Source organism: Schistocerca americana, unplaced genomic scaffold (genome assembly GCF_021461395.2).
Source record: "Schistocerca americana isolate TAMUIC-IGC-003095 unplaced genomic scaffold, iqSchAmer2.1 HiC_scaffold_178, whole genome shotgun sequence".
Lineage (NCBI taxonomy): Eukaryota > Metazoa > Arthropoda > Insecta > Orthoptera > Acrididae > Schistocerca > Schistocerca americana.
The window spans coordinates 112,977-136,602 of NW_025725875.1; the positions used below are offsets into that span (position 1 = coordinate 112,977).

Here is a 23,626-nt window from a genome sequence, read left to right on the forward strand (position 1 = left end):
ACGCTACGGAAAATAATGCAGTTACGCCGTTTACTGACACCACAGTGCTTTAAACGGTAGCAGTTGCATGTGTCGGGAGAACACCGCGCTAACGGCAGTCGTGGCCGAGTGGTTAAGGCGTCTGACTCGAAATCAGATTCCCTCTGGGAGCGTAGGTTCGAATCCTACCGGCTGCGTGCGATTTTGCGTACAGAGGAGCAAACATTTTCGCACACATGTGACATGCGTGGGCGAATGCGGGTGCAAACCAGTGACGCCATTCTCAACAAGACGAAAATTTCCGTTTTAAGAATACTGAGTTTTCGCGACGACCGCTGCTTACTGTGGCTATCGGTTCACCTCACACTGACACTGACGCTGGGACTGCAGAAAGCCGTCGCTGAGATCGTGAGTTCACAGATGTGCTCGAAAGTGATGGACAGAGCGAACATTTCATTTTCTTTTTAAGAATCGCAATTTCCATCACTCGAGTGCGGCCAAAGCAGTGGTGCAGCGTTTCTTTTCTTAAGATCTCGCAGCTGCTTGGAGGTATGTCGATCGTTTTAAGACGACAGAAAACTAGCGTCAGCGGTGCGTCAGTGGGAAGTCGGTGAAGTCGCCATTGGAGCCATAAGCCAGTAATTACGACATACGAATCACTCGCGCACCGCGCAGCTGTACGATAATGCTCGTGCGTGGGCCCGCATAGCTGAGTCGGTAGAGCGCTAGGTTTTCAACCAAAGGGTCCTGGGTTCAAGTCCCTGTCTGGGCGAAAATTAATACACTTTCGTAACGGCTAATGGAAACCCTACAGAAAAGAGTGAGGCCACGCCGTTTTCTGCCATCAGATTGCTTCTAAAGATGGCGGTTTCAGTTGTCGGGAGTCGCTTCCGCCACCGGCAGTCGTGGCCGAGTGGTTAAGGCGTCTGACTTGAAATCAGATTCCCTCTGGGAGCGTAGGTTCGAGTCCTGCCGACTGCGAAAATTTTCTCGCTCTCAAAAGGCGGACGTTCAGCTGCATCCTAGCAGTTGCGTCACTACTAAACACGTGGGTCACCAGCAATGTGCAGTGCTATTTGATCCAGGGCGCAGCGTTACAGTCGCGCCCAGAAGCCGCAGCTCATCTCCGCGTCTCACAGCCGTCCACCTGGTGTTAGTACAAGTGTCGCCTCACTGGGCAGTGCAGATGTGTCCATTTTAGCTTGCAGACGATGACGTGTAGCAATTTATGAGCTAACGCAAGTCGTATGTTTTACCGTGTGTATCTGCTAGATACTGCCTCTCATACGGTGGAGAGACTCACTCCTTCTTGTGTCTCGTTCTCCGCACACGAGTTGCCCCTGGCATCGATATAGCACGGGTTTTCTAGCGTCAGCGAAGTCAATATTACACGAATCGAGTCGACATGTTTGCTTGTTACGATGACGGAAGAAGAAGAAATGTGTGTGGAACTTCACTGCATCGGCTGCTCGCCTTTCAGCGCCCCTGTGTCTTATCAGACGAAGGTGACTGTGAAATTGGCAACGAGGCAGAGGTTAACGAACACATGCAAATGGCAACCTTCAACGTCAGCCGAAATAGACTGAAGATCTAAAGGTCCCTGGTTCGATCCCGGGTTTCGGCAGGTATTCGTTTTGATGCGACGCCAATGGAATTACTCTGCGTTTGTGATAATGCAACTACCGCTGACAACAAAAATGACTCTCTCCTGTAGCTGTTCTGGTTGTCTAGTGCATGCCATAAGAGGAACTCACTAGACAACTAACTCCCCTAGAAGCAAAAGAATTAAAAATATCCTACCGACTGCATTCCTTTTTCTGTGTCAGGTGGTGAAGAACGTCTTCAACGGAACCGTGAAATGAGCGAAAGCGTGGGAAACATTGCATTCGAAATGCTTGTGAATTTTCCAATTGCCCAGTGAGTGTCGACAAAACACGTAAATTCTCTGCTCCGACGTATGAGGCGTAACAACTAGTGCAATTTGTTGTTGCATCGTGTGCCAGCAGTCTTCGAGAGTGTGTTACGAGCTTAGCGGGATAAGTTTGTAGACAGCATGTAGGCGACGTTTTATTAGTAACGGCCCCATACAGCGATTGCACAACAGTAAAGGACATGAGTCAATGTATAGTTGTGCATTGTGGGAGGTTTTGCAGCCTCGTCCGAGCCCGGATAGCTCAGTTGGTAGAGCATTAGGCTTTTAACCTAAGGGTCCAGGGTTCAAGTCCCCGTCGAGGCGGAAATTTTAACACTTTGGTAGCGATTCGTCTGGTAGCGGTGGAAACGCTACGGAAAATAATGCAGTTACGCCGTTTACTGACACCACAGTGCTTTAAACGGTAGCAGTTGCATGTGTCGGGAGAACACCGCGCTAACGGCAGTCGTGGCCGAGTGGTTAAGGCGTCTGACTCGAAATCAGATTCCCTCTGGGAGCGTAGGTTCGAATCCTACCGGCTGCGTGCGATTTTGCGTACAGAGGAGCAAACATTTTCGCACACATGTGACATGCGTGGGCGAATGCGGGTGCAAACCAGTGACGCCATTCTCAACAAGACGAAAATTTCCGTTTTAAGAATACTGAGTTTTCGCGACGACCGCTGCTTACTGTGGCTATCGGTTCACCTCACACTGACACTGACGCTGGGACTGCAGAAAGCCGTCGCTGAGATCGTGAGTTCACAGATGTGCTCGAAAGTGATGGACAGAGCGAACATTTCATTTTCTTTTTAAGAATCGCAATTTCCATCACTCGAGTGCGGCCAAAGCAGTGGTGCAGCGTTTCTTTTCTTAAGATCTCGCAGCTGCTTGGAGGTATGTCGATCGTTTTAAGACGACAGAAAACTAGCGTCAGCGGTGCGTCAGTGGGAAGTCGGTGAAGTCGCCATTGGAGCCATAAGCCAGTAATTACGACATACGAATCACTCGCGCACCGCGCAGCTGTACGATAATGCTCGTGCGTGGGCCCGCATAGCTGAGTCGGTAGAGCGCTAGGTTTTCAACCAAAGGGTCCTGGGTTCAAGTCCCTGTCTGGGCGAAAATTAATACACTTTCGTAACGGCTAATGGAAACCCTACAGAAAAGAGTGAGGCCACGCCGTTTTCTGCCATCAGATTGCTTCTAAAGATGGCGGTTTCAGTTGTCGGGAGTCGCTTCCGCCACTGGCAGTCGTGGCCGAGTGGTTAAGGCGTCTGACTTGAAATCAGATTCCCTCTGGGAGCGTAGGTTCGAGTCCTGCCGACTGCGAAAATTTTCTCGCTCTCAAAAGGCGGACGTTCAGCTGCATCCTAGCAGTTGCGTCACTACTAAACACGTGGGTCACCAGCAATGTGCAGTGCTATTTGATCCAGGGCGCAGCGTTACAGTCGCGCCCAGAAGCCGCAGCTCATCTCCGCGTCTCACAGCCGTCCACCTGGTGTTAGTACAAGTGTCGCCTCACTGGGCAGTGCAGATGTGTCCATTTTAGCTTGCAGACGATGACGTGTAGCAATTTATGAGCTAACGCAAGTCGTATGTTTTACCGTGTGTATCTGCTAGATACTGCCTCTCATACGGTGGAGAGACTCACTCCTTCTTGTGTCTCGTTCTCCGCACACGAGTTGCCCCTGGCATCGATATAGCACGGGTTTTCTAGCGTCAGCGAAGTCAATATTACACGAATCGAGTCGACATGTTTGCTTGTTACGATGACGGAAGAAGAAGAAATGTGTGTGGAACTTCACTGCATCGGCTGCTCGCCTTTCAGCGCCCCTGTGTCTTATCAGACGAAGGTGACTGTGAAATTGGCAACGAGGCAGAGGTTAACGAACACATGCAAATGGCAACCTTCAACGTCAGCCGAAATAGACTGAAGATCTAAAGGTCCCTGGTTCGATCCCGGGTTTCGGCAGGTATTCGTTTTGATGCGACGCCAATGGAATTACTCTGCGTTTGTGATAATGCAACTACCGCTGACAACAAAAATGACTCTCTCCTGTAGCTGTTCTGGTTGTCTAGTGCATGCCATAAGAGGAACTCACTAGACAACTAACTCCCCTAGAAGCAAAAGAATTAAAAATATCCTACCGACTGCATTCCTTTTTCTGTGTCAGGTGGTGAAGAACGTCTTCAACGGAACCGTGAAATGAGCGAAAGCGTGGGAAACATTGCATTCGAAATGCTTGTGAATTTTCCAATTGCCCAGTGAGTGTCGACAAAACACGTAAATTCTCTGCTCCGACGTATGAGGCGTAACAACTAGTGCAATTTGTTGTTGCATCGTGTGCCAGCAGTCTTCGAGAGTGTGTTACGAGCTTAGCGGGATAAGTTTGTAGACAGCATGTAGGCGACGTTTTATTAGTAACGGCCCCATACAGCGATTGCACAACAGTAAAGGACATGAGTCAATGTATAGTTGTGCATTGTGGGAGGTTTTGCAGCCTCGTCCGAGCCCGGATAGCTCAGTTGGTAGAGCATTAGGCTTTTAACCTAAGGGTCCAGGGTTCAAGTCCCCGTCGAGGCGGAAATTTTAACACTTTGGTAGCGATTCGTCTGGTAGCGGTGGAAACGCTACGGAAAATAATGCAGTTACGCCGTTTACTGACACCACAGTGCTTTAAACGGTAGCAGTTGCATGTGTCGGGAGAACACCGCGCTAACGGCAGTCGTGGCCGAGTGGTTAAGGCGTCTGACTCGAAATCAGATTCCCTCTGGGAGCGTAGGTTCGAATCCTACCGGCTGCGTGCGATTTTGCGTACAGAGGAGCAAACATTTTCGCACACATGTGACATGCGTGGGCGAATGCGGGTGCAAACCAGTGACGCCATTCTCAACAAGACGAAAATTTCCGTTTTAAGAATACTGAGTTTTCGCGACGACCGCTGCTTACTGTGGCTATCGGTTCACCTCACACTGACACTGACGCTGGGACTGCAGAAAGCCGTCGCTGAGATCGTGAGTTCACAGATGTGCTCGAAAGTGATGGACAGAGCGAACATTTCATTTTCTTTTTAAGAATCGCAATTTCCATCACTCGAGTGCGGCCAAAGCAGTGGTGCAGCGTTTCTTTTCTTAAGATCTCGCAGCTGCTTGGAGGTATGTCGATCGTTTTAAGACGACAGAAAACTAGCGTCAGCGGTGCGTCAGTGGGAAGTCGGTGAAGTCGCCATTGGAGCCATAAGCCAGTAATTACGACATACGAATCACTCGCGCACCGCGCAGCTGTACGATAATGCTCGTGCGTGGGCCCGCATAGCTGAGTCGGTAGAGCGCTAGGTTTTCAACCAAAGGGTCCTGGGTTCAAGTCCCTGTCTGGGCGAAAATTAATACACTTTCGTAACGGCTAATGGAAACCCTACAGAAAAGAGTGAGGCCACGCCGTTTTCTGCCATCAGATTGCTTCTAAAGATGGCGGTTTCAGTTGTCGGGAGTCGCTTCCGCCACTGGCAGTCGTGGCCGAGTGGTTAAGGCGTCTGACTTGAAATCAGATTCCCTCTGGGAGCGTAGGTTCGAGTCCTGCCGACTGCGAAAATTTTCTCGCTCTCAAAAGGCGGACGTTCAGCTGCATCCTAGCAGTTGCGTCACTACTAAACACGTGGGTCACCAGCAATGTGCAGTGCTATTTGATCCAGGGCGCAGCGTTACAGTCGCGCCCAGAAGCCGCAGCTCATCTCCGCGTCTCACAGCCGTCCACCTGGTGTTAGTACAAGTGTCGCCTCACTGGGCAGTGCAGATGTGTCCATTTTAGCTTGCAGACGATGACGTGTAGCAATTTATGAGCTAACGCAAGTCGTATGTTTTACCGTGTGTATCTGCTAGATACTGCCTCTCATACGGTGGAGAGACTCACTCCTTCTTGTGTCTCGTTCTCCGCACACGAGTTGCCCCTGGCATCGATATAGCACGGGTTTTCTAGCGTCAGCGAAGTCAATATTACACGAATCGAGTCGACATGTTTGCTTGTTACGATGACGGAAGAAGAAGAAATGTGTGTGGAACTTCACTGCATCGGCTGCTCGCCTTTCAGCGCCCCTGTGTCTTATCAGACGAAGGTGACTGTGAAATTGGCAACGAGGCAGAGGTTAACGAACACATGCAAATGGCAACCTTCAACGTCAGCCGAAATAGACTGAAGATCTAAAGGTCCCTGGTTCGATCCCGGGTTTCGGCAGGTATTCGTTTTGATGCGACGCCAATGGAATTACTCTGCGTTTGTGATAATGCAACTACCGCTGACAACAAAAATGACTCTCTCCTGTAGCTGTTCTGGTTGTCTAGTGCATGCCATAAGAGGAACTCACTAGACAACTAACTCCCCTAGAAGCAAAAGAATTAAAAATATCCTACCGACTGCATTCCTCTTTCTGTGTCAGGTGGTGAAGAACGTCTTCAACGGAACCGTGAAATGAGCGAAAGCGTGGGAAACATTGCATTCGAAATGCTTGTGAATTTTCCAATTGCCCAGTGAGTGTCGACAAAACACGTAAATTCTCTGCTCCGACGTATGAGGCGTAACAACTAGTGCAATTTGTTGTTGCATCGTGTGCCAGCAGTCTTCGAGAGTGTGTTACGAGCTTAGCGGGATAAGTTTGTAGACAGCATGTAGGCGACGTTTTATTAGTAACGGCCCCATACAGCGATTGCACAACAGTAAAGGACATGAGTCAATGTATAGTTGTGCATTGTGGGAGGTTTTGCAGCCTCGTCCGAGCCCGGATAGCTCAGTTGGTAGAGCATTAGGCTTTTAACCTAAGGGTCCAGGGTTCAAGTCCCCGTCGAGGCGGAAATTTTAACACTTTGGTAGCGATTCGTCTGGTAGCGGTGGAAACGCTACGGAAAATAATGCAGTTACGCCGTTTACTGACACCACAGTGCTTTAAACGGTAGCAGTTGCATGTGTCGGGAGAACACCGCGCTAACGGCAGTCGTGGCCGAGTGGTTAAGGCGTCTGACTCGAAATCAGATTCCCTCTGGGAGCGTAGGTTCGAATCCTACCGGCTGCGTGCGATTTTGCGTACAGAGGAGCAAACATTTTCGCACACATGTGACATGCGTGGGCGAATGCGGGTGCAAACCAGTGACGCCATTCTCAACAAGACGAAAATTTCCGTTTTAAGAATACTGAGTTTTCGCGACGACCGCTGCTTACTGTGGCTATCGGTTCACCTCACACTGACACTGACGCTGGGACTGCAGAAAGCCGTCGCTGAGATCGTGAGTTCACAGATGTGCTCGAAAGTGATGGACAGAGCGAACATTTCATTTTCTTTTTAAGAATCGCAATTTCCATCACTCGAGTGCGGCCAAAGCAGTGGTGCAGCGTTTCTTTTCTTAAGATCTCGCAGCTGCTTGGAGGTATGTCGATCGTTTTAAGACGACAGAAAACTAGCGTCAGCGGTGCGTCAGTGGGAAGTCGGTGAAGTCGCCATTGGAGCCATAAGCCAGTAATTACGACATACGAATCACTCGCGCACCGCGCAGCTGTACGATAATGCTCGTGCGTGGGCCCGCATAGCTGAGTCGGTAGAGCGCTAGGTTTTCAACCAAAGGGTCCTGGGTTCAAGTCCCTGTCTGGGCGAAAATTAATACACTTTCGTAACGGCTAATGGAAACCCTACAGAAAAGAGTGAGGCCACGCCGTTTTCTGCCATCAGATTGCTTCTAAAGATGGCGGTTTCAGTTGTCGGGAGTCGCTTCCGCCACTGGCAGTCGTGGCCGAGTGGTTAAGGCGTCTGACTTGAAATCAGATTCCCTCTGGGAGCGTAGGTTCGAGTCCTGCCGACTGCGAAAATTTTCTCGCTCTCAAAAGGCGGACGTTCAGCTGCATCCTAGCAGTTGCGTCACTACTAAACACGTGGGTCACCAGCAATGTGCAGTGCTATTTGATCCAGGGCGCAGCGTTACAGTCGCGCCCAGAAGCCGCAGCTCATCTCCGCGTCTCACAGCCGTCCACCTGGTGTTAGTACAAGTGTCGCCTCACTGGGCAGTGCAGATGTGTCCATTTTAGCTTGCAGACGATGACGTGTAGCAATTTATGAGCTAACGCAAGTCGTATGTTTTACCGTGTGTATCTGCTAGATACTGCCTCTCATACGGTGGAGAGACTCACTCCTTCTTGTGTCTCGTTCTCCGCACACGAGTTGCCCCTGGCATCGATATAGCACGGGTTTTCTAGCGTCAGCGAAGTCAATATTACACGAATCGAGTCGACATGTTTGCTTGTTACGATGACGGAAGAAGAAGAAATGTGTGTGGAACTTCACTGCATCGGCTGCTCGCCTTTCAGCGCCCCTGTGTCTTATCAGACGAAGGTGACTGTGAAATTGGCAACGAGGCAGAGGTTAACGAACACATGCAAATGGCAACCTTCAACGTCAGCCGAAATAGACTGAAGATCTAAAGGTCCCTGGTTCGATCCCGGGTTTCGGCAGGTATTCGTTTTGATGCGACGCCAATGGAATTACTCTGCGTTTGTGATAATGCAACTACCGCTGACAACAAAAATGACTCTCTCCTGTAGCTGTTCTGGTTGTCTAGTGCATGCCATAAGAGGAACTCACTAGACAACTAACTCCCCTAGAAGCAAAAGAATTAAAAATATCCTACCGACTGCATTCCTTTTTCTGTGTCAGGTGGTGAAGAACGTCTTCAACGGAACCGTGAAATGAGCGAAAGCGTGGGAAACATTGCATTCGAAATGCTTGTGAATTTTCCAATTGCCCAGTGAGTGTCGACAAAACACGTAAATTCTCTGCTCCGACGTATGAGGCGTAACAACTAGTGCAATTTGTTGTTGCATCGTGTGCCAGCAGTCTTCGAGAGTGTGTTACGAGCTTAGCGGGATAAGTTTGTAGACAGCATGTAGGCGACGTTTTATTAGTAACGGCCCCATACAGCGATTGCACAACAGTAAAGGACATGAGTCAATGTATAGTTGTGCATTGTGGGAGGTTTTGCAGCCTCGTCCGAGCCCGGATAGCTCAGTTGGTAGAGCATTAGGCTTTTAACCTAAGGGTCCAGGGTTCAAGTCCCCGTCGAGGCGGAAATTTTAACACTTTGGTAGCGATTCGTCTGGTAGCGGTGGAAACGCTACGGAAAATAATGCAGTTACGCCGTTTACTGACACCACAGTGCTTTAAACGGTAGCAGTTGCATGTGTCGGGAGAACACCGCGCTAACGGCAGTCGTGGCCGAGTGGTTAAGGCGTCTGACTCGAAATCAGATTCCCTCTGGGAGCGTAGGTTCGAATCCTACCGGCTGCGTGCGATTTTGCGTACAGAGGAGCAAACATTTTCGCACACATGTGACATGCGTGGGCGAATGCGGGTGCAAACCAGTGACGCCATTCTCAACAAGACGAAAATTTCCGTTTTAAGAATACTGAGTTTTCGCGACGACCGCTGCTTACTGTGGCTATCGGTTCACCTCACACTGACACTGACGCTGGGACTGCAGAAAGCCGTCGCTGAGATCGTGAGTTCACAGATGTGCTCGAAAGTGATGGACAGAGCGAACATTTCATTTTCTTTTTAAGAATCGCAATTTCCATCACTCGAGTGCGGCCAAAGCAGTGGTGCAGCGTTTCTTTTCTTAAGATCTCGCAGCTGCTTGGAGGTATGTCGATCGTTTTAAGACGACAGAAAACTAGCGTCAGCGGTGCGTCAGTGGGAAGTCGGTGAAGTCGCCATTGGAGCCATAAGCCAGTAATTACGACATACGAATCACTCGCGCACCGCGCAGCTGTACGATAATGCTCGTGCGTGGGCCCGCATAGCTGAGTCGGTAGAGCGCTAGGTTTTCAACCAAAGGGTCCTGGGTTCAAGTCCCTGTCTGGGCGAAAATTAATACACTTTCGTAACGGCTAATGGAAACCCTACAGAAAAGAGTGAGGCCACGCCGTTTTCTGCCATCAGATTGCTTCTAAAGATGGCGGTTTCAGTTGTCGGGAGTCGCTTCCGCCACTGGCAGTCGTGGCCGAGTGGTTAAGGCGTCTGACTTGAAATCAGATTCCCTCTGGGAGCGTAGGTTCGAGTCCTGCCGACTGCGAAAATTTTCTCGCTCTCAAAAGGCGGACGTTCAGCTGCATCCTAGCAGTTGCGTCACTACTAAACACGTGGGTCACCAGCAATGTGCAGTGCTATTTGATCCAGGGCGCAGCGTTACAGTCGCGCCCAGAAGCCGCAGCTCATCTCCGCGTCTCACAGCCGTCCACCTGGTGTTAGTACAAGTGTCGCCTCACTGGGCAGTGCAGATGTGTCCATTTTAGCTTGCAGACGATGACGTGTAGCAATTTATGAGCTAACGCAAGTCGTATGTTTTACCGTGTGTATCTGCTAGATACTGCCTCTCATACGGTGGAGAGACTCACTCCTTCTTGTGTCTCGTTCTCCGCACACGAGTTGCCCCTGGCATCGATATAGCACGGGTTTTCTAGCGTCAGCGAAGTCAATATTACACGAATCGAGTCGACATGTTTGCTTGTTACGATGACGGAAGAAGAAGAAATGTGTGTGGAACTTCACTGCATCGGCTGCTCGCCTTTCAGCGCCCCTGTGTCTTATCAGACGAAGGTGACTGTGAAATTGGCAACGAGGCAGAGGTTAACGAACACATGCAAATGGCAACCTTCAACGTCAGCCGAAATAGACTGAAGATCTAAAGGTCCCTGGTTCGATCCCGGGTTTCGGCAGGTATTCGTTTTGATGCGACGCCAATGGAATTACTCTGCGTTTGTGATAATGCAACTACCGCTGACAACAAAAATGACTCTCTCCTGTAGCTGTTCTGGTTGTCTAGTGCATGCCATAAGAGGAACTCACTAGACAACTAACTCCCCTAGAAGCAAAAGAATTAAAAATATCCTACCGACTGCATTCCTTTTTCTGTGTCAGGTGGTGAAGAACGTCTTCAACGGAACCGTGAAATGAGCGAAAGCGTGGGAAACATTGCATTCGAAATGCTTGTGAATTTTCCAATTGCCCAGTGAGTGTCGACAAAACACGTAAATTCTCTGCTCCGACGTATGAGGCGTAACAACTAGTGCAATTTGTTGTTGCATCGTGTGCCAGCAGTCTTCGAGAGTGTGTTACGAGCTTAGCGGGATAAGTTTGTAGACAGCATGTAGGCGACGTTTTATTAGTAACGGCCCCATACAGCGATTGCACAACAGTAAAGGACATGAGTCAATGTATAGTTGTGCATTGTGGGAGGTTTTGCAGCCTCGTCCGAGCCCGGATAGCTCAGTTGGTAGAGCATTAGGCTTTTAACCTAAGGGTCCAGGGTTCAAGTCCCCGTCGAGGCGGAAATTTTAACACTTTGGTAGCGATTCGTCTGGTAGCGGTGGAAACGCTACGGAAAATAATGCAGTTACGCCGTTTACTGACACCACAGTGCTTTAAACGGTAGCAGTTGCATGTGTCGGGAGAACACCGCGCTAACGGCAGTCGTGGCCGAGTGGTTAAGGCGTCTGACTCGAAATCAGATTCCCTCTGGGAGCGTAGGTTCGAATCCTACCGGCTGCGTGCGATTTTGCGTACAGAGGAGCAAACATTTTCGCACACATGTGACATGCGTGGGCGAATGCGGGTGCAAACCAGTGACGCCATTCTCAACAAGACGAAAATTTCCGTTTTAAGAATACTGAGTTTTCGCGACGACCGCTGCTTACTGTGGCTATCGGTTCACCTCACACTGACACTGACGCTGGGACTGCAGAAAGCCGTCGCTGAGATCGTGAGTTCACAGATGTGCTCGAAAGTGATGGACAGAGCGAACATTTCATTTTCTTTTTAAGAATCGCAATTTCCATCACTCGAGTGCGGCCAAAGCAGTGGTGCAGCGTTTCTTTTCTTAAGATCTCGCAGCTGCTTGGAGGTATGTCGATCGTTTTAAGACGACAGAAAACTAGCGTCAGCGGTGCGTCAGTGGGAAGTCGGTGAAGTCGCCATTGGAGCCATAAGCCAGTAATTACGACATACGAATCACTCGCGCACCGCGCAGCTGTACGATAATGCTCGTGCGTGGGCCCGCATAGCTGAGTCGGTAGAGCGCTAGGTTTTCAACCAAAGGGTCCTGGGTTCAAGTCCCTGTCTGGGCGAAAATTAATACACTTTCGTAACGGCTAATGGAAACCCTACAGAAAAGAGTGAGGCCACGCCGTTTTCTGCCATCAGATTGCTTCTAAAGATGGCGGTTTCAGTTGTCGGGAGTCGCTTCCGCCACTGGCAGTCGTGGCCGAGTGGTTAAGGCGTCTGACTTGAAATCAGATTCCCTCTGGGAGCGTAGGTTCGAGTCCTGCCGACTGCGAAAATTTTCTCGCTCTCAAAAGGCGGACGTTCAGCTGCATCCTAGCAGTTGCGTCACTACTAAACACGTGGGTCACCAGCAATGTGCAGTGCTATTTGATCCAGGGCGCAGCGTTACAGTCGCGCCCAGAAGCCGCAGCTCATCTCCGCGTCTCACAGCCGTCCACCTGGTGTTAGTACAAGTGTCGCCTCACTGGGCAGTGCAGATGTGTCCATTTTAGCTTGCAGACGATGACGTGTAGCAATTTATGAGCTAACGCAAGTCGTATGTTTTACCGTGTGTATCTGCTAGATACTGCCTCTCATACGGTGGAGAGACTCACTCCTTCTTGTGTCTCGTTCTCCGCACACGAGTTGCCCCTGGCATCGATATAGCACGGGTTTTCTAGCGTCAGCGAAGTCAATATTACACGAATCGAGTCGACATGTTTGCTTGTTACGATGACGGAAGAAGAAGAAATGTGTGTGGAACTTCACTGCATCGGCTGCTCGCCTTTCAGCGCCCCTGTGTCTTATCAGACGAAGGTGACTGTGAAATTGGCAACGAGGCAGAGGTTAACGAACACATGCAAATGGCAACCTTCAACGTCAGCCGAAATAGACTGAAGATCTAAAGGTCCCTGGTTCGATCCCGGGTTTCGGCAGGTATTCGTTTTGATGCGACGCCAATGGAATTACTCTGCGTTTGTGATAATGCAACTACCGCTGACAACAAAAATGACTCTCTCCTGTAGCTGTTCTGGTTGTCTAGTGCATGCCATAAGAGGAACTCACTAGACAACTAACTCCCCTAGAAGCAAAAGAATTAAAAATATCCTACCGACTGCATTCCTTTTTCTGTGTCAGGTGGTGAAGAACGTCTTCAACGGAACCGTGAAATGAGCGAAAGCGTGGGAAACATTGCATTCGAAATGCTTGTGAATTTTCCAATTGCCCAGTGAGTGTCGACAAAACACGTAAATTCTCTGCTCCGACGTATGAGGCGTAACAACTAGTGCAATTTGTTGTTGCATCGTGTGCCAGCAGTCTTCGAGAGTGTGTTACGAGCTTAGCGGGATAAGTTTGTAGACAGCATGTAGGCGACGTTTTATTAGTAACGGCCCCATACAGCGATTGCACAACAGTAAAGGACATGAGTCAATGTATAGTTGTGCATTGTGGGAGGTTTTGCAGCCTCGTCCGAGCCCGGATAGCTCAGTTGGTAGAGCATTAGGCTTTTAACCTAAGGGTCCAGGGTTCAAGTCCCCGTCGAGGCGGAAATTTTAACACTTTGGTAGCGATTCGTCTGGTAGCGGTGGAAACGCTACGGAAAATAATGCAGTTACGCCGTTTACTGACACCACAGTGCTTTAAACGGTAGCAGTTGCATGTGTCGGGAGAACACCGCGCTAACGGCAGTCGTGGCCGAGTGGTTAAGGCGTCTGACTCGAAATCAGATTCCCTCTGGGAGCGTAGGTTCGAATCCTACCGGCTGCGTGCGATTTTGCGTACAGAGGAGCAAACATTTTCGCACACATGTGACATGCGTGGGCGAATGCGGGTGCAAACCAGTGACGCCATTCTCAACAAGACGAAAATTTCCGTTTTAAGAATACTGAGTTTTCGCGACGACCGCTGCTTACTGTGGCTATCGGTTCACCTCACACTGACACTGACGCTGGGACTGCAGAAAGCCGTCGCTGAGATCGTGAGTTCACAGATGTGCTCGAAAGTGATGGACAGAGCGAACATTTCATTTTCTTTTTAAGAATCGCAATTTCCATCACTCGAGTGCGGCCAAAGCAGTGGTGCAGCGTTTCTTTTCTTAAGATCTCGCAGCTGCTTGGAGGTATGTCGATCGTTTTAAGACGACAGAAAACTAGCGTCAGCGGTGCGTCAGTGGGAAGTCGGTGAAGTCGCCATTGGAGCCATAAGCCAGTAATTACGACATACGAATCACTCGCGCACCGCGCAGCTGTACGATAATGCTCGTGCGTGGGCCCGCATAGCTGAGTCGGTAGAGCGCTAGGTTTTCAACCAAAGGGTCCTGGGTTCAAGTCCCTGTCTGGGCGAAAATTAATACACTTTCGTAACGGCTAATGGAAACCCTACAGAAAAGAGTGAGGCCACGCCGTTTTCTGCCATCAGATTGCTTCTAAAGATGGCGGTTTCAGTTGTCGGGAGTCGCTTCCGCCACCGGCAGTCGTGGCCGAGTGGTTAAGGCGTCTGACTTGAAATCAGATTCCCTCTGGGAGCGTAGGTTCGAGTCCTGCCGACTGCGAAAATTTTCTCGCTCTCAAAAGGCGGACGTTCAGCTGCATCCTAGCAGTTGCGTCACTACTAAACACGTGGGTCACCAGCAATGTGCAGTGCTATTTGATCCAGGGCGCAGCGTTACAGTCGCGCCCAGAAGCCGCAGCTCATCTCCGCGTCTCACAGCCGTCCACCTGGTGTTAGTACAAGTGTCGCCTCACTGGGCAGTGCAGATGTGTCCATTTTAGCTTGCAGACGATGACGTGTAGCAATTTATGAGCTAACGCAAGTCGTATGTTTTACCGTGTGTATCTGCTAGATACTGCCTCTCATACGGTGGAGAGACTCACTCCTTCTTGTGTCTCGTTCTCCGCACACGAGTTGCCCCTGGCATCGATATAGCACGGGTTTTCTAGCGTCAGCGAAGTCAATATTACACGAATCGAGTCGACATGTTTGCTTGTTACGATGACGGAAGAAGAAGAAATGTGTGTGGAACTTCACTGCATCGGCTGCTCGCCTTTCAGCGCCCCTGTGTCTTATCAGACGAAGGTGACTGTGAAATTGGCAACGAGGCAGAGGTTAACGAACACATGCAAATGGCAACCTTCAACGTCAGCCGAAATAGACTGAAGATCTAAAGGTCCCTGGTTCGATCCCGGGTTTCGGCAGGTATTCGTTTTGATGCGACGCCAATGGAATTACTCTGCGTTTGTGATAATGCAACTACCGCTGACAACAAAAATGACTCTCTCCTGTAGCTGTTCTGGTTGTCTAGTGCATGCCATAAGAGGAACTCACTAGACAACTAACTCCCCTAGAAGCAAAAGAATTAAAAATATCCTACCGACTGCATTCCTTTTTCTGTGTCAGGTGGTGAAGAACGTCTTCAACGGAACCGTGAAATGAGCGAAAGCGTGGGAAACATTGCATTCGAAATGCTTGTGAATTTTCCAATTGCCCAGTGAGTGTCGACAAAACACGTAAATTCTCTGCTCCGACGTATGAGGCGTAACAACTAGTGCAATTTGTTGTTGCATCGTGTGCCAGCAGTCTTCGAGAGTGTGTTACGAGCTTAGCGGGATAAGTTTGTAGACAGCATGTAGGCGACGTTTTATTAGTAACGGCCCCATACAGCGATTGCACAACAGTAAAGGACATGAGTCAATGTATAGTTGTGCAATGTGGGAGGTTTTGCAGCCTCGTCCGAGCCCGGATAGCTCAGTTGGTAGAGCATTAGGCTTTTAACCTAAGGGTCCAGGGTTCAAGTCCCCGTCGAGGCGGAAATTTTAACACTTTGGTAGCGATTCGTCTGGTAGCGGTGGAAACGCTACGGAAAATAATGCAGTTACGCCGTTTACTGACACCACAGTGCTTTAAACGGTAGCAGTTGCATGTGTCGGGAGAACACCGCGCTAACGGCAGTCGTGGCCGAGTGGTTAAGGCGTCTGACTCGAAATCAGATTCCCTCTGGGAGCGTAGGTTCGAATCCTACCGGCTGCGTGCGATTTTGCGTACAGAGGAGCAAACATTTTCGCACACATGTGACATGCGTGGGCGAATGCGGGTGCAAACCAGTGACGCCATTCTCAACAAGACGAAAATTTCCGTTTTAAGAATACTGAGTTTTCGCGACGACCGCTGCTTACTGTGGCTATCGGTTCACCTCACACTGACACTGACGCTGGGACTGCAGAAAGCCGTCGCTGAGATCGTGAGTTCACAGATGTGCTCGAAAGTGATGGACAGAGCGAACATTTCATTTTCTTTTTAAGAATCGCAATTTCCATCACTCGAGTGCGGCCAAAGCAGTGGTGCAGCGTTTCTTTTCTTAAGATCTCGCAGCTGCTTGGAGGTATGTCGATCGTTTTAAGACGACAGAAAACTAGCGTCAGCGGTGCGTCAGTGGGAAGTCGGTGAAGTCGCCATTGGAGCCATAAGCCAGTAATTACGACATACGAATCACTCGCGCACCGCGCAGCTGTACGATAATGCTCGTGCGTGGGCCCGCATAGCTGAGTCGGTAGAGCGCTAGGTTTTCAACCAAAGGGTCCTGGGTTCAAGTCCCTGTCTGGGCGAAAATTAATACACTTTCGTAACGGCTAATGGAAACCCTACAGAAAAGAGTGAGGCCACGCCGTTTTCTGCCATCAGATTGCTTCTAAAGATGGCGGTTTCAGTTGTCGGGAGTCGCTTCCGCCACCGGCAGTCGTGGCCGAGTGGTTAAGGCGTCTGACTTGAAATCAGATTCCCTCTGGGAGCGTAGGTTCGAGTCCTGCCGACTGCGAAAATTTTCTCGCTCTCAAAAGGCGGACGTTCAGCTGCATCCTAGCAGTTGCGTCACTACTAAACACGTGGGTCACCAGCAATGTGCAGTGCTATTTGATCCAGGGCGCAGCGTTACAGTCGCGCCCAGAAGCCGCAGCTCATCTCCGCGTCTCACAGCCGTCCACCTGGTGTTAGTACAAGTGTCGCCTCACTGGGCAGTGCAGATGTGTCCATTTTAGCTTGCAGACGATGACGTGTAGCAATTTATGAGCTAACGCAAGTCGTATGTTTTACCGTGTGTATCTGCTAGATACTGCCTCTCATACGGTGGAGAGACTCACTCCTTCTTGTGTCTCGTTCTCCGCACACGAGTTGCCCCTGGCATCGATATAGCACGGGTTTTCTAGCGTCAGCGAAGTCAATATTACACGAATCGAGTCGACATGTTTGCTTGTTACGATGACGGAAGAAGAAGAAATGTGTGTGGAACTTCACTGCATCGGCTGCTCGCCTTTCAGCGCCCCTGTGTCTTATCAGACGAAGGTGACTGTGAAATTGGCAACGAGGCAGAGGTTAACGAACACATGCAAATGGCAACCTTCAACGTCACCCGAAATAGACTGAAGATCTAAAGGTCCCTGGTTCGATCCCGGGTTTCGGCAGGTATTCGTTTTGATGCGACGCCAATGGAATTACTCTGCGTTTGTGATAATGCAACTACCGCTGACAACAAAAATGACTCTCTCCTGTAGCTGTTCTGGTTGTCTAGTGCATGCCATAAGAGGAACTCACTAGACAACTAACTCCCCTAGAAGCAAAAGAATTAAAAATATCCTACCGACTGCATTCCTTTTTCTGTGTCAGGTGGTGAAGAACGTCTTCAACGGAACCGTGAAATGAGCGAAAGCGTGGGAAACATTGCATTCGAAATGCTTGTGAATTTTCCAATTGCCCAGTGAGTGTCGACAAAACACGTAAATTCTCTGCTCCGACGTATGAGGCGTAACAACTAGTGCAATTTGTTGTTGCATCGTGTGCCAGCAGTCTTCGAGAGTGTGTTACGAGCTTAGCGGGATAAGTTTGTAGACAGCATGTAGGCGACGTTTTATTAGTAACGGCCCCATACAGCGATTGCACAACAGTAAAGGACATGAGTCAATGTATAGTTGTGCATTGTGGGAGGTTTTGCAGCCTCGTCCGAGCCCGGATAGCTCAGTTGGTAGAGCATTAGGCTTTTAACCTAAGGGTCCAGGGTTCAAGTCCCCGTCGAGGCGGAAGTTTTAACACTTTGGTAGCGATTCGTCTGGTAGCGGTGGAAACGCTACGGAAAATAATGCAGTTACGCCGTTTACTGACACCACAGTGCTTTAAACGGTAGCAGTTGCATGTGTCGGGAGAACACCGCGCTAACGGCAGTCGTGGCCGAGTGGTTAAGGCGTCTGACTCGAAATCAGATTCCCTCTGGGAGCGTAGGTTCGAATCCTACCGGCTGCGTGCGATTTTGCGTACAGAGGAGCAAACATTTTCGCACACATGTGACATGCGTGGGCGAATGCGGGTGCAAACCAGTGACGCCATTCTCAACAAGACGAAAATTTCCGTTTTAAGAATACTGAGTTTTCGCGACGACCGCTGCTTACTGTGGCTATCGGTTCACCTCACACTGACACTGACGCTGGGACTGCAGAAAGCCGTCGCTGAGATCGTGAGTTCACAGATGTGCTCGAAAGTGATGGACAGAGCGAACATTTCATTTTCTTTTTAAGAATCGCAATTTCCATCACTCGAGTGCGGCCAAAGCAGTGGTGCAGCGTTTCTTTTCTTAAGATCTCGCAGCTGCTTGGAGGTATGTCGATCGTTTTAAGACGACAGAAAACTAGCGTCAGCGGTGCGTCAGTGGGAAGTCGGTGAAGTCGCCATTGGAGCCATAAGCCAGTAATTACGACATACGAATCACTCGCGCACCGCGCAGCTGTACGATAATGCTCGTGCGTGGGCCCGCATAGCTGAGTCGGTAGAGCGCTAGGTTTTCAACCAAAGGGTCCTGGGTTCAAGTCCCTGTCTGGGCGAAAATTAATACACTTTCGTAACGGCTAATGGAAACCCTACAGAAAAGAGTGAGGCCACGCCGTTTTCTGCCATCAGATTGCTTCTAAAGATGGCGGTTTCAGTTGTCGGGAGTCGCTTCCGCCACTGGCAGTCGTGGCCGAGTGGTTAAGGCGTCTGACTTGAAATCAGATTCCCTCTGGGAGCGTAGGTTCGAGTCCTGCCGACTGCGAAAATTTTCTCGCTCTCAAAAGGCGGACGTTCAGCTGCATCCTAGCAGTTGCGTCACTACTAAACACGTGGGTCACCAGCAATGTGCAGTGCTATTTGATCCAGGGCGCAGCGTTACAGTCGCGCCCAGAAGCCGCAGCTCATCTCCGCGTCTCACAGCCGTCCACCTGGTGTTAGTACAAGTGTCGCCTCACTGGGCAGTGCAGATGTGTCCATTTTAGCTTGCAGACGATGACGTGTAGCAATTTATGAGCTAACGCAAGTCGTATGTTTTACCGTGTGTATCTGCTAGATACTGCCTCTCATACGGTGGAGAGACTCACTCCTTCTTGTGTCTCGTTCTCCGCACACGAGTTGCCCCTGGCATCGATATAGCACGGGTTTTCTAGCGTCAGCGAAGTCAATATTACACGAATCGAGTCGACATGTTTGCTTGTTACGATGACGGAAGAAGAAGAAATGTGTGTGGAACTTCACTGCATCGGCTGCTCGCCTTTCAGCGCCCCTGTGTCTTATCAGACGAAGGTGACTGTGAAATTGGCAACGAGGCAGAGGTTAACGAACACATGCAAATGGCAACCTTCAACGTCAGCCGAAATAGACTGAAGATCTAAAGGTCCCTGGTTCGATCCCGGGTTTCGGCAGGTATTCGTTTTGATGCGACGCCAATGGAATTACTCTGCGTTTGTGATAATGCAACTACCGCTGACAACAAAAATGACTCTCTCCTGTAGCTGTTCTGGTTGTCTAGTGCATGCCATAAGAGGAACTCACTAGACAACTAACTCCCCTAGAAGCAAAAGAATTAAAAATATCCTACCGACTGCATTCCTTTTTCTGTGTCAGGTGGTGAAGAACGTCTTCAACGGAACCGTGAAATGAGCGAAAGCGTGGGAAACATTGCATTCGAAATGCTTGTGAATTTTCCAATTGCCCAGTGAGTGTCGACAAAACACGTAAATTCTCTGCTCCGACGTATGAGGCGTAACAACTAGTGCAATTTGTTGTTGCATCGTGTGCCAGCAGTCTTCGAGAGTGTGTTACGAGCTTAGCGGGATAAGTTTGTAGACAGCATGTAGGCGACGTTTTATTAGTAACGGCCCCATACAGCGATTGCACAACAGTAAAGGACATGAGTCAATGTATAGTTGTGCATTGTGGGAGGTTTTGCAGCCTCGTCCGAGCCCGGATAGCTCAGTTGGTAGAGCATTAGGCTTTTAACCTAAGGGTCCAGGGTTCAAGTCCCCGTCGAGGCGGAAATTTTAACACTTTGGTAGCGATTCGTCTGGTAGCGGTGGAAACGCTACGGAAAATAATGCAGTTACGCCGTTTACTGACACCACAGTGCTTTAAACGGTAGCAGTTGCATGTGTCGGGAGAACACCGCGCTAACGGCAGTCGTGGCCGAGTGGTTAAGGCGTCTGACTCGAAATCAGATTCCCTCTGGGAGCGTAGGTTCGAATCCTACCGGCTGCGTGCGATTTTGCGTACAGAGGAGCAAACATTTTCGCACACATGTGACATGCGTGGGCGAATGCGGGTGCAAACCAGTGACGCCATTCTCAACAAGACGAAAATTTCCGTTTTAAGAATACTGAGTTTTCGCGACGACCGCTGCTTACTGTGGCTATCGGTTCACCTCACACTGACACTGACGCTGGGACTGCAGAAAGCCGTCGCTGAGATCGTGAGTTCACAGATGTGCTCGAAAGTGATGGACAGAGCGAACATTTCATTTTCTTTTTAAGAATCGCAATTTCCATCACTCGAGTGCGGCCAAAGCAGTGGTGCAGCGTTTCTTTTCTTAAGATCTCGCAGCTGCTTGGAGGTATGTCGATCGTTTTAAGACGACAGAAAACTAGCGTCAGCGGTGCGTCAGTGGGAAGTCGGTGAAGTCGCCATTGGAGCCATAAGCCAGTAATTACGACATACGAATCACTCGCGCACCGCGCAGCTGTACGATAATGCTCGTGCGTGGGCCCGCATAGCTGAGTCGGTAGAGCGCTAGGTTTTCAACCAAAGGGTCCTGGGTTCAAGTCCCTGTCTGGGCGAAAATTAATACACTTTCGTAACGGCTAATGGAAACCCTACAGAAAAGAGTGAGGCCACGCCGTTTTCTGCCATCAGATTGCTTCTAAAGATGGCGGTTTCAGTTGTCGGGAGTCGCTTCCGCCACCGGCAGTCGTGGCCGAGTGGTTAAGGCGTCTGACTTGAAATCAGATTCCCTCTGGGAGCGTAGGTTCGAGTCCTGCCGACTGCGAAAATTTTCTCGCTCTCAAAAGGCGGACGTTCAGCTGCATCCTAGCAGTTGCGTCACTACTAAACACGTGGGTCACCAGCAATGTGCAGTGCTATTTGATCCAGGGCGCAGCGTTACAGTCGCGCCCAGAAGCCGCAGCTCATCTCCGCGTCTCACAGCCGTCCACCTGGTGTTAGTACAAGTGTCGCCTCACTGGGCAGTGCAGATGTGTCCATTTTAGCTTGCAGACGATGACGTGTAGCAATTTATGAGCTAACGCAAGTCGTATGTTTTACCGTGTGTATCTGCTAGATACTGCCTCTCATACGGTGGAGAGACTCACTCCTTCTTGTGTCTCGTTCTCCGCACACGAGTTGCCCCTGGCATCGATATAGCACGGGTTTTCTAGCGTCAGCGAAGTCAATATTACACGAATCGAGTCGACATGTTTGCTTGTTACGATGACGGAAGAAGAAGAAATGTGTGTGGAACTTCACTGCATCGGCTGCTCGCCTTTCAGCGCCCCTGTGTCTTATCAGACGAAGGTGACTGTGAAATTGGCAACGAGGCAGAGGTTAACGAACACATGCAAATGGCAACCTTCAACGTCACCCGAAATAGACTGAAGATCTAAAGGTCCCTGGTTCGATCCCGGGTTTCGGCAGGTATTCGTTTTGATGCGACGCCAATGGAATTACTCTGCGTTTGTGATAATGCAACTACCGCTGACAACAAAAATGACTCTCTCCTGTAGCTGTTCTGGTTGTCTAGTGCATGCCATAAGAGGAACTCACTAGACAACTAACTCCCCTAGAAGCAAAAGAATTAAAAATATCCTACCGACTGCATTCCTTTTTCTGTGTCAGGTGGTGAAGAACGTCTTCAACGGAACCGTGAAATGAGCGAAAGCGTGGGAAACATTGCATTCGAAATGCTTGTGAATTTTCCAATTGCCCAGTGAGTGTCGACAAAACACGTAAATTCTCTGCTCCGACGTATGAGGCGTAACAACTAGTGCAATTTGTTGTTGCATCGTGTGCCAGCAGTCTTCGAGAGTGTGTTACGAGCTTAGCGGGATAAGTTTGTAGACAGCATGTAGGCGACGTTTTATTAGTAACGGCCCCATACAGCGATTGCACAACAGTAAAGGACATGAGTCAATGTATAGTTGTGCATTGTGGGAGGTTTTGCAGCCTCGTCTGAGCCCGGATAGCTCAGTTGGTAGAGCATTAGGCTTTTAACCTAAGGGTCCAGGGTTCAAGTCCCCGTCGAGGCGGAAATTTTAACACTTTGGTAGCGATTCGTCTGGTAGCGGTGGAAACGCTACGGAAAATAATGCAGTTACGCCGTTTACTGACACCACAGTGCTTTAAACGGTAGCAGTTGCATGTGTCGGGAGAACACCGCGCTAACGGCAGTCGTGGCCGAGTGGTTAAGGCGTCTGACTCGAAATCAGATTCCCTCTGGGAGCGTAGGTTCGAATCCTACCGGCTGCGTGCGATTTTGCGTACAGAGGAGCAAACATTTTCGCACACATGTGACATGCGTGGGCGAATGCGGGTGCAAACCAGTGACGCCATTCTCAACAAGACGAAAATTTCCGTTTTAAGAATACTGAGTTTTCGCGACGACCGCTGCTTACTGTGGCTATCGGTTCACCTCACACTGACACTGACGCTGGGACTGCAGAAAGCCGTCGCTGAGATCGTGAGTTCACAGATGTGCTCGAAAGTGATGGACAGAGCGAACATTTCATTTTCTTTTTAAGAATCGCAATTTCCATCACTCGAGTGCGGCCAAAGCAGTGGTGCAGCGTTTCTTTTCTTAAGATCTCGCAGCTGCTTGGAGGTATGTCGATCGTTTTAAGACGACAGAAAACTAGCGTCAGCGGTGCGTCAGTGGGAAGTCGGTGAAGTCGCCATTGGAGCCATAAGCCAGTAATTACGACATACGAATCACTCGCGCACCGCGCAGCTGTACGATAATGCTCGTGCGTGGGCCCGCATAGCTGAGTCGGTAGAGCGCTAGGTTTTCAACCAAAGGGTCCTGGGTTCAAGTCCCTGTCTGGGCGAAAATTAATACACTTTCGTAACGGCTAATGGAAACCCTACAGAAAAGAGTGAGGCCACGCCGTTTTCTGCCATCAGATTGCTTCTAAAGATGGCGGTTTCAGTTGTCGGGAGTCGCTTCCGCCACCGGCAGTCGTGGCCGAGTGGTTAAGGCGTCTGACTTGAAATCAGATTCCCTCTGGGAGCGTAGGTTCGAGTCCTGCCGACTGCGAAAATTTTCTCGCTCTCAAAAGGCGGACGTTCAGCTGCATCCTAGCAGTTGCGTCACTACTAAACACGTGGGTCAC

The 23,626-nt window shown here is 49.8% G+C and overlaps 32 non-coding genes across 32 annotated transcripts; all 32 read left to right on the forward strand.

Annotated features, from left to right (window-relative positions):
• The first annotated feature begins 94 nt into the window (after positions 1–94).
• On the forward strand, positions 95–176 carry Trnas-cga. The gene has a single exon. It is a non-coding gene; the product is annotated as a tRNA-Ser (tRNA).
• Positions 177–878: 702 nt separating this feature from the next.
• Positions 879–960, forward strand: Trnas-uga. Its single transcript has one exon. It is a non-coding gene; the product is annotated as a tRNA-Ser (tRNA).
• A 1,182-nt stretch (positions 961–2,142) lies between these two features.
• On the forward strand, positions 2,143–2,215 carry Trnak-uuu. The gene has a single exon. It is a non-coding gene; the product is annotated as a tRNA-Lys (tRNA).
• A 138-nt stretch (positions 2,216–2,353) lies between these two features.
• On the forward strand, positions 2,354–2,435 carry Trnas-cga. The gene has a single exon. It is a non-coding gene; the product is annotated as a tRNA-Ser (tRNA).
• A 702-nt stretch (positions 2,436–3,137) lies between these two features.
• On the forward strand, positions 3,138–3,219 carry Trnas-uga. The gene has a single exon. It is a non-coding gene; the product is annotated as a tRNA-Ser (tRNA).
• A 1,182-nt stretch (positions 3,220–4,401) lies between these two features.
• Trnak-uuu lies at positions 4,402–4,474 on the forward strand. The gene has a single exon. It is a non-coding gene; the product is annotated as a tRNA-Lys (tRNA).
• A 138-nt stretch (positions 4,475–4,612) lies between these two features.
• On the forward strand, positions 4,613–4,694 carry Trnas-cga. Its single transcript has one exon. It is a non-coding gene; the product is annotated as a tRNA-Ser (tRNA).
• Positions 4,695–5,396: 702 nt separating this feature from the next.
• Trnas-uga lies at positions 5,397–5,478 on the forward strand. Its single transcript has one exon. It is a non-coding gene; the product is annotated as a tRNA-Ser (tRNA).
• A 1,182-nt stretch (positions 5,479–6,660) lies between these two features.
• Positions 6,661–6,733, forward strand: Trnak-uuu. Its single transcript has one exon. It is a non-coding gene; the product is annotated as a tRNA-Lys (tRNA).
• Positions 6,734–6,871: 138 nt separating this feature from the next.
• Trnas-cga lies at positions 6,872–6,953 on the forward strand. The gene has a single exon. It is a non-coding gene; the product is annotated as a tRNA-Ser (tRNA).
• Positions 6,954–7,655: 702 nt separating this feature from the next.
• Positions 7,656–7,737, forward strand: Trnas-uga. Its single transcript has one exon. It is a non-coding gene; the product is annotated as a tRNA-Ser (tRNA).
• A 1,182-nt stretch (positions 7,738–8,919) lies between these two features.
• Positions 8,920–8,992, forward strand: Trnak-uuu. Its single transcript has one exon. It is a non-coding gene; the product is annotated as a tRNA-Lys (tRNA).
• Positions 8,993–9,130: 138 nt separating this feature from the next.
• Trnas-cga lies at positions 9,131–9,212 on the forward strand. Its single transcript has one exon. It is a non-coding gene; the product is annotated as a tRNA-Ser (tRNA).
• Positions 9,213–9,914: 702 nt separating this feature from the next.
• Positions 9,915–9,996, forward strand: Trnas-uga. Its single transcript has one exon. It is a non-coding gene; the product is annotated as a tRNA-Ser (tRNA).
• Positions 9,997–11,178: 1,182 nt separating this feature from the next.
• On the forward strand, positions 11,179–11,251 carry Trnak-uuu. Its single transcript has one exon. It is a non-coding gene; the product is annotated as a tRNA-Lys (tRNA).
• Positions 11,252–11,389: 138 nt separating this feature from the next.
• On the forward strand, positions 11,390–11,471 carry Trnas-cga. The gene has a single exon. It is a non-coding gene; the product is annotated as a tRNA-Ser (tRNA).
• A 702-nt stretch (positions 11,472–12,173) lies between these two features.
• On the forward strand, positions 12,174–12,255 carry Trnas-uga. Its single transcript has one exon. It is a non-coding gene; the product is annotated as a tRNA-Ser (tRNA).
• A 1,182-nt stretch (positions 12,256–13,437) lies between these two features.
• Trnak-uuu lies at positions 13,438–13,510 on the forward strand. The gene has a single exon. It is a non-coding gene; the product is annotated as a tRNA-Lys (tRNA).
• Positions 13,511–13,648: 138 nt separating this feature from the next.
• Trnas-cga lies at positions 13,649–13,730 on the forward strand. Its single transcript has one exon. It is a non-coding gene; the product is annotated as a tRNA-Ser (tRNA).
• A 702-nt stretch (positions 13,731–14,432) lies between these two features.
• Trnas-uga lies at positions 14,433–14,514 on the forward strand. Its single transcript has one exon. It is a non-coding gene; the product is annotated as a tRNA-Ser (tRNA).
• Positions 14,515–15,696: 1,182 nt separating this feature from the next.
• Trnak-uuu lies at positions 15,697–15,769 on the forward strand. The gene has a single exon. It is a non-coding gene; the product is annotated as a tRNA-Lys (tRNA).
• Positions 15,770–15,907: 138 nt separating this feature from the next.
• Trnas-cga lies at positions 15,908–15,989 on the forward strand. The gene has a single exon. It is a non-coding gene; the product is annotated as a tRNA-Ser (tRNA).
• Positions 15,990–16,691: 702 nt separating this feature from the next.
• Trnas-uga lies at positions 16,692–16,773 on the forward strand. Its single transcript has one exon. It is a non-coding gene; the product is annotated as a tRNA-Ser (tRNA).
• A 1,182-nt stretch (positions 16,774–17,955) lies between these two features.
• On the forward strand, positions 17,956–18,028 carry Trnak-uuu. Its single transcript has one exon. It is a non-coding gene; the product is annotated as a tRNA-Lys (tRNA).
• A 138-nt stretch (positions 18,029–18,166) lies between these two features.
• Trnas-cga lies at positions 18,167–18,248 on the forward strand. The gene has a single exon. It is a non-coding gene; the product is annotated as a tRNA-Ser (tRNA).
• A 702-nt stretch (positions 18,249–18,950) lies between these two features.
• Trnas-uga lies at positions 18,951–19,032 on the forward strand. Its single transcript has one exon. It is a non-coding gene; the product is annotated as a tRNA-Ser (tRNA).
• A 1,182-nt stretch (positions 19,033–20,214) lies between these two features.
• Positions 20,215–20,287, forward strand: Trnak-uuu. The gene has a single exon. It is a non-coding gene; the product is annotated as a tRNA-Lys (tRNA).
• A 138-nt stretch (positions 20,288–20,425) lies between these two features.
• On the forward strand, positions 20,426–20,507 carry Trnas-cga. The gene has a single exon. It is a non-coding gene; the product is annotated as a tRNA-Ser (tRNA).
• A 702-nt stretch (positions 20,508–21,209) lies between these two features.
• Trnas-uga lies at positions 21,210–21,291 on the forward strand. The gene has a single exon. It is a non-coding gene; the product is annotated as a tRNA-Ser (tRNA).
• A 1,182-nt stretch (positions 21,292–22,473) lies between these two features.
• Trnak-uuu lies at positions 22,474–22,546 on the forward strand. The gene has a single exon. It is a non-coding gene; the product is annotated as a tRNA-Lys (tRNA).
• A 138-nt stretch (positions 22,547–22,684) lies between these two features.
• On the forward strand, positions 22,685–22,766 carry Trnas-cga. Its single transcript has one exon. It is a non-coding gene; the product is annotated as a tRNA-Ser (tRNA).
• A 702-nt stretch (positions 22,767–23,468) lies between these two features.
• Positions 23,469–23,550, forward strand: Trnas-uga. The gene has a single exon. It is a non-coding gene; the product is annotated as a tRNA-Ser (tRNA).
• The last annotated feature ends 76 nt before the right edge of the window (positions 23,551–23,626 follow it).